This window comes from Tamandua tetradactyla, chromosome 26 (genome assembly GCF_023851605.1).
Source record: "Tamandua tetradactyla isolate mTamTet1 chromosome 26, mTamTet1.pri, whole genome shotgun sequence".
Lineage (NCBI taxonomy): Eukaryota > Metazoa > Chordata > Mammalia > Pilosa > Myrmecophagidae > Tamandua > Tamandua tetradactyla.
In genome coordinates, this window is record NC_135352.1 from 42332785 (window position 1) to 42344400 (window position 11616).

Here is an 11616-nt window from a genome sequence, read left to right on the forward strand (position 1 = left end):
ATAAAGAAATGATAAACGAAAGGCAGAAAGAAAGAAAGGAAGGAAAGAGGGTAGGAAACAAGGAGGGAGGGAGGGAGGGAAACAAAAGGTGGTGGACACCTACTTGTGTTGAATGCTCCTGTACCCTGCTCCAATCTGACTGATCGGGGCGGTGCCCCCATCTGCCTGCTCAGGGAAGCTAAGGGTGCACGTGCATCACCTCCCCACCACCACCACCACCAAAGAGCTGCCCTTGACCAAGAGGAGTCGTCTCGACCAAGAGTAGATGTCCTGGAGTTTATGAGCTCGGCATCACCTCACTCCACCATGCCAGTCACTGCCTGCTCAGCGATAACTCTGCCCCAGCTCTCCCTCTGACATCAGGCTAAAGCTAGACCACAAGCGAGAGGCCAGCCATGCTTGGTTTCTGTCCCTAACCATCCCCTTTCTCTCACTCCCTCTCCAGAGAGCGCTTATGGCATTGCAGACATCTAAATCCCTTTATCAGCCTCTTCTAGGGAATTTGAACAAAGTCCTTATTTGATCTATGTAAATACATTGAGAAGAGTTTCCACATACTTGATGGTTTGGGAATAGGTTCCTATGAAAACAACAACAAAAAAACAAGCAATCATTATGCCACAAGGAAAACAAGAAACTGTATAAGTAAGGAAATAAGGCATTTTATTACACTATATGCTTCCATTATAGATAAACTTCCATTTAACCTAAATATTTAAGACAATAGTTTTGGGAATAGAGGAAAAAATATTGTCATGCATGTTGGGATTGGGGGTATGGGAAAAGCAAACCTTTGTTTCCTATATGAGAAAGTCAATTAATACCAAAAAACTAATGAAAAAGGATTTTAAAATAATGCCAGTTAGTTAGAAATATGGAAGCAAAGTTATGGAAGTGGCTGCCACAGGAAAGCAAAAAAAAAATAGGGCATGGGAATACTGTTTTCAATCATAAGCCTCATGGAACTGGTTGATTTTTAAAACTTTATACAAGTATTTAATTGAGAAAATACAAATTCATATTCAATATATATCTGCATGTGAAAAATACTCATTTGAAAAATTCAGAAAAGTATAAAGAAGAATTAAATATTGCCCATAGCCCCAACACTCAATCAAGGACAATTATTTTTAATATTTTTAATAGATCTGGCCAGTATTTCTTCTTTAGCTATCTTACCCGTCACAAGTTTAGTTATTCTGAATGTATAATTTTCTATTATTTAATATTGTTTAATATTTAAATATATCACATACATATAAAGACATTATTCGTAACTTTCATGAACATCCTTTTATGGGTAAAATATTTCATTATATAATTCATAGATATATAGTTTAACCATTGTCTTCTTTTTTGTGTATTTATAGAATTCCCTATACTTCTCTGTCTTAAACAATGTTGGTTACGCACAATTATGAGCATAAAACATAGTCTACAGTTCTGATTTTTAATGTGCAGGTATGCACTGACTTAATTTCAGATCTTTCAGTTTGTTGGAGCTTTCACACCTGAAATCATTTCGACAAAATTTGGCCCCAATAAAACAATTTGGATGTGCTATAGGTTTCATTGTAATGAGATGTTACCTATGTAAATGATTTTCCAGTTCTTTGGTTTTAGGAGTTTGCCATTTCCCTTTGGGAAACTTTCTACTTTCTAGTAGATCTTAACTCTCTCCCCAGTGAGCACTAAAATAAATAAGTCATTCATTTCTCTCGCTGCATTTGCCTCTTCTGTCATTGAATTCACTTCAGTCTCTCTCGAGGGGCTTATGATCTTCCTTCCCTGTCTCCTTAATTCACCTATATTTATGAAACTATCCATTTTTCTTCACAAACATGCATTCTTTTAAAGGTCTTCTGATGATTTATTTTATTATACATGCCTTTGTCATATTTTAGTAATATTGGTTCAGATTTCTTATCTTGTATGCTTTTTTATTCTGTACAACCTTTATGTTTTTCCCTAGATAGCAACTTTGTTCATTTTCTTCTTCAACTAATGTTTATTTATCGATGATACCCATATTGTTTTAACTCCCAACAAATGAGTAGCAATCATATGTTGAGTCCTAGGCATCTATTTAAGTGTTTCAATATAATGCCTTATTCTTAATAATGTAATGTGAGGTGAGGTGAGGTGACTGATATGATATATACTTTATATTATTCTTCATATCTTTATAAATTAGGTATTAGTCATATTGCATTTTACATATATAATGTGAAATGTTTGTTCCTTTAGTTCTTTGACATAAGGCAGGGCTCCATAGCACTCTTCAGAAAGTGGAGATGAGAGAGTTAGTGTTTGTCTTTGTTTGTTGGTTAATTGTGACTTAACTAAAATGAATCCAACCAATTGGTATCAAATTATGTCCTATTAAAATATCTGCATGGCTTTTTTACAAATAAAGTTGAAACTTCCTTTTCTTTTTTATGTTTAAGGGACTACTTTTCATCTGTTCTTTCCACTGCCTGAGCTAAATCTTTGTAAGGATTAATTAGCAACAATTTGAATCAAGGATTGACAATTTGATTCTATTTAACATTGAAATACACAGTTCCTGGTGGAAAAGTGAACTTTAGAAAAACAATCCTTCGTAGATTAGATAAGTCCATCTCCACTATTAGGGGAAATTTATTGAGAAGCAAGATTTCATTCAAAGTTAATTCTTCTGTACAGAGTAGTCCATGTATTCCTAACAAACACATATTTGCTATTTCTCAGAAACGGTGCACATTTAATTATTTTCACATATTTTTTCCTTTGTTTGACAATAGAGAGTCTAATGATTTGAAGAACTCACCACCATAATATGCAAATTTAATGTAAAGTTTCTGATAATGACCGTAATTCCTTAACACTCTTCGCCTTTTACTGGTAGGAAGAGGTGTAGCCTGAGCCCACAAGGACAGTTCAGAACAGAATGAATCTGGGGTTGTGGATAATAATGCTATATTCTCTTTCTTCTCTTCACATTAGCCTAAATCCTCACCCTTGTCCTGTTTCATCTACATTGTCCTTGTAAATCCTGACTCAAGTGCTTGTATCATCAAATTCTGCAGGGTTTTTGCCTAAATTCATAAGCCCGTGAGTCAAAGAGAGCTTCCAGACGTATGCTGTCCATACACACCCCAGGGATTTTCCTTCATTTCTCTATTTCTGCTGGGATCTATATCTTAGCCTCCATTTCCTGGATTTTTCCCCTTTTTTTCAACTTCTTACTCTCTGCTGAGTTCTGAGTGGCACCACATCTTGAAGCTGATCTTTCTGTTTCTCTTTATTTTCAGACTCTTTCTACCCCTTCTCTCACCGCAGCTCTTCTTCCCAGGCTGATGGCATCTCTATATGCTTTCGCCTTCCCTTCCCAGTCCCTGCCTTCACCACAGGCTCACCCTCCTGTCTCTGACAACACTGATATTATAACTAGCAGCCTCTTCCTAGTTTTGGCCAGCTAGAAGTAGCTAAAGTTCTCTTTTTTAGGTGACTTCTCAACCCCATGCACTTCAAACTGTCATGTAAATCCTAAGAATAAGGTCCAATATTATGTGCTGCCTTGAAATCTGGTGAAATCAGGAGGGCCTCACGTGGCCTAACCGACGTTTACTGCTTCTGCATAGAAGGTCCTCAAGGAAAACAACCCCCTCAGCAAAGAGACCAGGCGCAGTGCCTGCTGAACCCTGCAAAGCAGGTTTCAGATCCCTGCCAGCGTGGAATTATTCAGACACAGCAACTGCAACCTCCCATGGAAACCAGAGGTCACCCACCCTCTTGAGACTACGAAGCTGCCTCCCCCAGCCCCTGCATGTCCACTCTGCCATCAGGTGCACTCTCCATGTGGGCCTGCACAGCGTGCAGTGTAGCTTTACCCCTCAGACTGCAAGTATATGGAGAATATATACTGTTTTATCTATATATATATTTTTTTAATTTTTTATTTAAAAATAAACTGCTGCCAACTCCTCTCTAGTGTCAGGCTCATGGGTCTAGCCATCTCTATAGTCTACAGCAAGGTCCTGTACCTCACCAATGGGGTGAAAAGGAGTCAATTAAAATAAGTAAACGCTTGTATATATAACTAAAGCATCATAGCTAAATTATATCACACTTACAACACCAAAGTTGCCATGATTCTAAGCCCACATCTGCCATTCGTGTTGACTTTCATAGCTCCTATGCTCATTTTGGCCTTCCGAGGACAAGACCTTAAGATCTTCTTAGATCTCAGGAGGGGGTGTGACATGGAACAGATTTAATATCTGCAGAGGTGAAAGGGAAGGAAGCAGAAGTAAGTAGGTAAAGTCTTCAGGCCATGGAGGCAAGTCTGACACTTGTGAAAGGAGCTGGGGAAGGGAAGAGGATTAGGTGAGTCGAGTTTTAGATTGAAGCTCAGTTTTAATGGGGAGGATCAATGGGAGTCATTAAGCAAAAGTTACTCATGAGAGGCCTGCCGCATGGGAATAACTGACACTGGTCCCTCTGGTGCCCTCAGACACGATCCTGGGGGAATCACGGCCACAGCAAACACGGTGGACCCAGAGAGGCATATAGTTTCCAGTCAACCATATGCCCCAAAGTAGCATATCAGAGTGGAATGTTTCCTTGACACGTTTTCACGGCCACCACAACCTCTTCTATTTCCTGATGAGCCGCCAGACCTGGTGGCATCACACGGATTTCTCTGCATTTGTTTGTGCCCTCACCTCTGCCTTGTTCTGACTCCTCGCCGCTGTCCTCTGGGCTTCTGCCTCTCACAGTGACCCTGGAAAGTTCTGGAACTACTCACCAGCCTGGGATAATCTATTCCCCGCTCCTGTTCCAGATGGATTTGAATTATTAATCATCATCATGTGCCAATCAATATTAAGCTCTGATACTGGTGGCAATACCTTAACTTTCTGTTCACCTTTTACGGATAGGAAGAGGTACAGCCTGCACCCCCTGGTCTCACTGGAGGAGTCTTACAAAGGAAAGTTGTCATTGCCTGTCTTTTACCACTGCATCCCAGGCCTAGCCTTAACCCTTCTCTTAGTTCTCCCAACACAGAAGAAAACAGTAGTTTATGTCATCTGATGATATTTATTTTTTTAAGGTCTGCACTAATTTATATGAGGGAATTACAGGAAAGTAACTTACACTAACAATGCATGTGGCTACTCTAAGAGCCCAAAGGTGCTAGCCAGGCCTCCTCCAGCCAATGCCCTCATACTTACATATTTAGAATGAACTCCACCATCCAGTCTCCATCCTGCCACTTTGTGACAGGGACCAGCTTATCCAACCAATGAGAAGGCTTTTACAAACACTAAAATTAAATTGGTTCCCAGTTCTCTTTAAAGGGGAACTAATTCTCTGAATCAGACACCAATGCCTGGGGCCAAAGAATGGCCCGAACCTTAGGCCCTGGGTCTCCCTCATTAAAGTATCACAGACAGTGGGAATTGAGCACGTCATTCAAGGAAACAAGCAGGCGTGCGCACATACATGCACAGACATGTACAACACACTCTTACCCAGTAGTTCCAAAAGCACAGCCACATCAGAACATCACATTCAAACCTCAGTACATCTTCCAAAGTCTTGGGTATTCACTTTTAACCTCACGTGCAGGCTGCTCCTGGCACAGTGCAGGTCAAACTTCAGCCACATCAGTCTAAGATAATTCCCCCACCAGCCTTCACCAGATCTCCAAACAAGAACACACACAGCACGTAACCCTTTACAGAAAGATGCAATCAAAATCCACATGGAGAAAAGAAACACTCCTCCCTCATAGAGGCAGAAAAGTCTTCAGAAACACACTCAACCAGACACAACTACAGACAATCCTGCATGTAACATTTTTCCTTCCCAGTTTAAAATCTCTTCATTAAAGTTAATAGTTACTTCATACCTTCCCCAAAGAACATGAGGAGGCTTGCTTTGCATTGATAAAGGATCCTTTTAGATGGTTACAAAAACAATAGAGCAGCAGTTTGTCTATGGGGGTATTTATGTGCTTATCTCAGAGATTAAAAATGCCTGCAGGCAGAATTCTCACCTGCCAAACTGGAGACCCGGGTTCCATTCCAGGTGCCTGGCCATGCAAAAAAAAAAAATACCTGTGGCTTTTAAATGATGTCTTTTCTATAAAAGTTTACTCAGGTGAGTGAAGTTTCTCTTAGGGAACTCTTTACAGACAAAATCATTAAACACATCTTCAAAGTGTTCATAGCCCTATTTTTTATCAGTAAATCTGCACGATGTCATCTGTTAACGTAAACAATTTGCTCAATCCCATCAGTAACCTCCCATTTATTATATCACTTCTGAAATCTATCAGGGATGCATAAAGTTCTCTTTCTAGAGAAGTCTCAAACCAATTACATTTCAATTCCTATAAAATGATTTACATTTAATCGCCTCTGTTAGAGTGTTAGGAAAGAATTTGTTTCGTGGCCTGATAGGTAGGTGGGACTGGAAGCCTTTATGAGACAAAGGATGTATCTAAAACGGCTGGCGTGGCTCAACACATTATGAGTTAAGAGGCAGGCTGAAGAGAGACGAAGCCAGGGAGCTAAAGAGAGTATTGTAAATTATATTAAGGAATTTTGGACTTTATTATTTAAAGCAATTAGCAGCTATTTAAGGAATGTAGGTAGGGGACTGACATAATCAGTTTACATTTTTCAAAGATCATTCTGGTCTCAGTGTGAAGAACGGATTTGAGAAAACAAGCCTAGAGGCAGAGAGGAGAATCAATCTTGAAGAAAAGGAATGTTGAGCCAGGCATTCTTAGAGTGAAGCCTTAAGAACAAACATTTGAAAATCAGGGTGCATTAAGGAATCAGTGAAGACCTGGCATTACAGGGGAAAGAGTAGCATTAAATTGAACTGGAAGGTGAGGTTGAGACTAATTCTTTGGGCAGGTTCTGTGGTAAAGCCTTTACATTTAGTCCCTAGAAAGGGATTGAAAATGTTTTAAGGGATTATCATTACTATCTATTTTCTCATTTAAAGAAAAGTGCAGGTTAGCCTGGCTTCTCAAAAAATGTCAGATGCAATAAAGTCACTGGTGATTCTGTGGCAAGGTTGGAAACAAGATCAAATTAAGAAGAAAATAATTAAAGTACTCCTATTATAAACAAATAATTAAGCATTTTTTAATTATATTAAAATTCACTCACTAACTCTTCCTATAGAAGCTTGTCTTAATATAGCAAGATTCATATTCTGAGCAAAAAGTAAATACCAGGGAAAAGAAGCATAAGGAAATGGTCATGCTAAGACCTGTAAGAATTTATTCTCCAGCCCCACCTTTCCAAGTCCATCTTGACCATCATCATCATCATATACTTCTTCGTCTTCATCATCGTCATTGTTAACATTCATATTTACTGCATTTACTGGATTGCAGGGAGGAGTTGATGTATCTTAAGAATTTCAACTCCTTTAACACCAACTACAACCTGATGAGGTTGGTGGGTTTCTTTTTTACCCCATTTTCCAAGAAAACAGAGGTACATAAAAGTCTATTGATGGGGGTGCAAGGGTATTCCAGTGGTTGGTTTCTCACCCGCATGCAGGAGAGCCAGGTTTGATTCCTGGTCCACCCCCTCCCCCCCAAAAAAAACAAACAAGCAAATAAAAGTTCAACAAATTGTGCTGCAACAATGGAATACTCACATGGAAAAAGAATGAAATGGACCCCATCATACAGTATACAAAAAAAAAAAAAAGCCCATTGATTACATAACTAGAAATTGAGAACACAATTTTAGAAACTGAAAATGTACTGCCACATTGAAATTCTCAGAAGATGTGAGTGTTATTGTCTTAAACTAGTTAAACTCTAAAATAATTATTAGAACCCCCAAAAACGAATGGTTAAAAATGAATTTAAAATGCCCAATAAGAAAAAAATAATTTGAGGGAAGTAAATAACTTCAGTGCACATTGGTACTATCAGTTAGAACTGGTTGTCAAAAACATTATTTTAGATCCTTCTTAGTAAGGCTGCAATTCAACCACAGTTTTGAAAAAAAGCAAGAACTGTTTCATCAATTATGTATAGAGCATGTCAACTTTTCAAAAGAAAGCAACACATCAAATTCTGTGAATTTATCATATCCCAAGAACAAATCTGCATCTGAAGGGAGAGCTTGTAATGAACCTTACAGCAGCAACACACAAATCGGAATTCCCGCCCATAGAGAATCACTGCTACTACTGCTGTCCTCAGCAGTAGCCAACAGAGAATCCCCACCCACCCCAAATTTAATAGGTGAAAGGCAATTGCATCTTCATAAATGTATCCATTGCTGCCAAGAAAGAAGGAAATATTCTGGCCAAGATTTAACCAAAGGAAGCAAAGGTAGGAGCATGGATAGTTAAGTGTACAAAAGTTGACTTTGAATTTTAAAGCTTCAAAAAGGTTTTGGGGTAGGAGAGAATACCCCAAACCTTCTAAAAATGGGCTGTTTAATATACTTGTTTCCAATGGAAAACAATAAACAACAAACAAAAAAATCACCTTTTGTGAGAGTAAAATAGAAATAAAAGTTCTCTCCTTTCAATGAACTTGGTAGATTAGATTAGATAGATAGATAGATAGATAGATAGATGATAGATAGATAGAAAAATAGATTTATTTCTGTTTCAAATAATTATATTTGAGAAGAGGGGCATGCAAAGTCTTACTTGAAAATTAATAACCAGAATTCATCAATGTGAGTTTTCAGGCCTCGTTCACACTATCTTGTTAATATGAAAAATATGAAGCCAATAATTTAATTAAAAACCTAAAGTGTTAAGGCCCCACAGGCATTTAATATAAACAAAATAAAGTTCTCTTTGGAAGAAACTTCCTTTAGCTGAGGTCTTGAAGAATTCACAAATATAGAGTCTTAAGATTAAAGGGAAACTTAGAGTAAAAAAAAAAATCACAAAATATTTTATGAAATTCAACATATAAGCAAAGAGTAAGCAGAAAAAAATTTACAAAAAAAGGGACCCACAATGCCTTCAGATATTGAATTTGGAATTAAAGACGTATTTTTAGAAGTATACTTATATTTTTTCAAGAAATAAGAGGGGCTTAAAACATAAATGAAAACAATTAATTTGGGGGAAAAGCTATTTGTAGAAAGCAAAATATAATAACTGAAATTAAAAATTCAGTAGATGGATTTAGACATAGCTAAAGAGAAAATCAGTTAACTGAAACTTCATTCTTAAGAAGGCATACAGAATGCAGCACAGAGACAAAGAGGAAAATAATATGAGACAATGGATAGCAGTAAAGGTAGTTCTATTCTGAGTTATAGTAAAGAAAATAGAAGATGAAGGAAAGAAAACATTGGAAGAGAGACGACTGAACATGTCCCACATGTTTCAAAAGCCCCATCTATAGATTAAAGAGGCCTGAGAAAACTCAGACAGAAATTATAAAAAGAAATCTACATCACAGATATTTTGAAATTGTTGAACAATGAAGAATTATAGAAAAGCAGCTAGAAAAAAGGACAGATTACATTAAAATATATAATAACTAGAATAAAGTAATGCTGAAACTGAGAAGACAACTTATGGCAAATTCAATGTGCTAAAAGAAATCATTTAAATTCTACACCTGAGGCAAATAGGCTTGAGGTATAAGTACAAAATTGGTGTTTTCAGATTAAGACAAACATGCAATGACTAGACCTGCACTAAATGAAATTCCAAGGGAAGTATTTCAGGCAGAATAAAAATACCAGAAGAGGGATCTGGCTCTAGCAAAGGGAGGGAAAAGTAACCATTGTTAGATATATACAGAGAGTTCTCTATAAAAAAGGACTACACTCTAAGGAACAGCCCACTTTAGTCTACCGTGTTGTCTAAAGGGGGAAAATAAGCTAAGAGATAATTCTAATGTCACATCACCAGCACACAGGTCCACTAAAAGGGACTGAGATTTAATCATATGTTTATAAACTGCTTCCCAGAGCTCTTACCACACTGCTATACTGAATATGGTCCCCAAATAGAATGATGGATAACTGCAGAAAGAGCTTTAAGATAGAGACTCTTTTTAAATGTGGAGACGAAAAATAAGAGGAAGTTGAAGTCCCTGGAATTGAAGGGAAATTGAAGCTGAGGCATTAGGCACAGATACTAAATCCAACTCACAGCCCAATCCTAGCCAAACTAAGGGCCTTTTTCCATTTCTTTAAAACATGTCCAGATTTCTACAAAATACGCACCATGCAAGAAGGCTGGATGAAAATAAAGTGTGATGAGACAACACAAGATTCAGACAAGCCTTGGAAATGACACAGATACCTGGAAGCATCGGGCAAGAACTTTAAAATAAGTATTTTTAATATGTTAAGGGCTCAAAAGGAAAACAACAGACAACCTGCAAGAATATACGTCTAAGATAAGAAGAGAAATGGAAAATCTAAGAAAGAATAAAATGGAAATGCTGGGAAAGAAAGTCCACTATAACAGAAATGAAGAATGTCTTCCGGACAGGCCTGTGAAAAGAATCAGTGAACTACATGATTTGTCAATAGAAAGTTTCTAAAGTGAAATGCAAACAGAACATGGAATGGATTAGAAAAACAAATAGAATATCTAAGAAGGGGGATGACAACTTCAAAATGCATTCATGAGCATAATTGGAATAAAAGGAGAAGAAAGGCAACAGAAGAAATATTTGAAGGAAAAATGGTTGAGAATTTTACAAATTTAATGACAGATAACAAATGATAGATTGAGAAAGTTGAGAGAACAAGCAAGATAAATAACAAAATATGTCGACCTAGGAAAATCATATTCAAACTTCAGATAAACAGAGACAAAGACGTAATATCGAAGGAAGTCAGAGGAAAATTAAATCATCTCACCTAAAGATGAGCAAAGGCAAGAAATACATAGGAATTATCTTCAAGGAAAGAAGAATGGAGTGATTTATTTCAAGCATTGAAAGAAAAACAAAACAAAACACTGAGATAGAGCCCAATATCTGATGAAATTATCCTTCAAAAGTGAAGAAGATAAAAAAGACATAATCAAACAAAATTGAAGGACTTCATTTCCAGAATACCTGTCTTCTAAGAAATGTTAAATAATTTATTCAAGGAGAAGGAAAATGAGAGGCCAAAAACTTGGATCTACATAAAGAAAGGAACAGCATTAGAGAAAGAATAAAGAAAGGTTACAGAAAATCTTTTCATTTTTCTTATTTTCATGTGATCAAAAAGTGAACTGTGCATTTGAAGTTATAAAGATGGAACAGATTATTGACAGAATGGTGAAGACAAATAGACTAATTCACCATTATTTTTTGATACTTCCACATACCTCTATCAATAATTGATAGATAAAGCAAGCAGAAAATCAGTTAGAATATAGTTAAACTGGATAGCACTTTTATGGATCACCACAGGCATACCTTGTTTTATTGAACTCTGCTTTATAGTACGTCATAGATATTACTTCCATTTTTTAAAAATTGAAGGTTTGTGTCAACCCTGCCTTGTGCAAGTCTATCATTTCTCCAACAACTTGTGATCACTTTGTGGCTCTGTGTCACATTTTGATAATTCTCACAATATTTTCAAAATGGTCATTATTTTAAATGTTTCATTA

General features: G+C 37.1%; 1 long non-coding RNA gene across 1 annotated transcript in view; it reads right to left on the reverse strand.

Moving 5' to 3' along the window:
- Positions 1-4254, reverse strand: part of LOC143669702 (uncharacterized) — a 75171-nt gene extending 70917 nt beyond the window's left edge. Inside the window, exon 1 of the long non-coding RNA XR_013168994.1 lies at positions 4116-4254. This is a non-coding gene — a long non-coding RNA (uncharacterized LOC143669702). The remainder of the gene's footprint in view (positions 1-4115) is intronic.
- Between the last annotated feature and the right edge of the window lie 7362 nt (positions 4255-11616).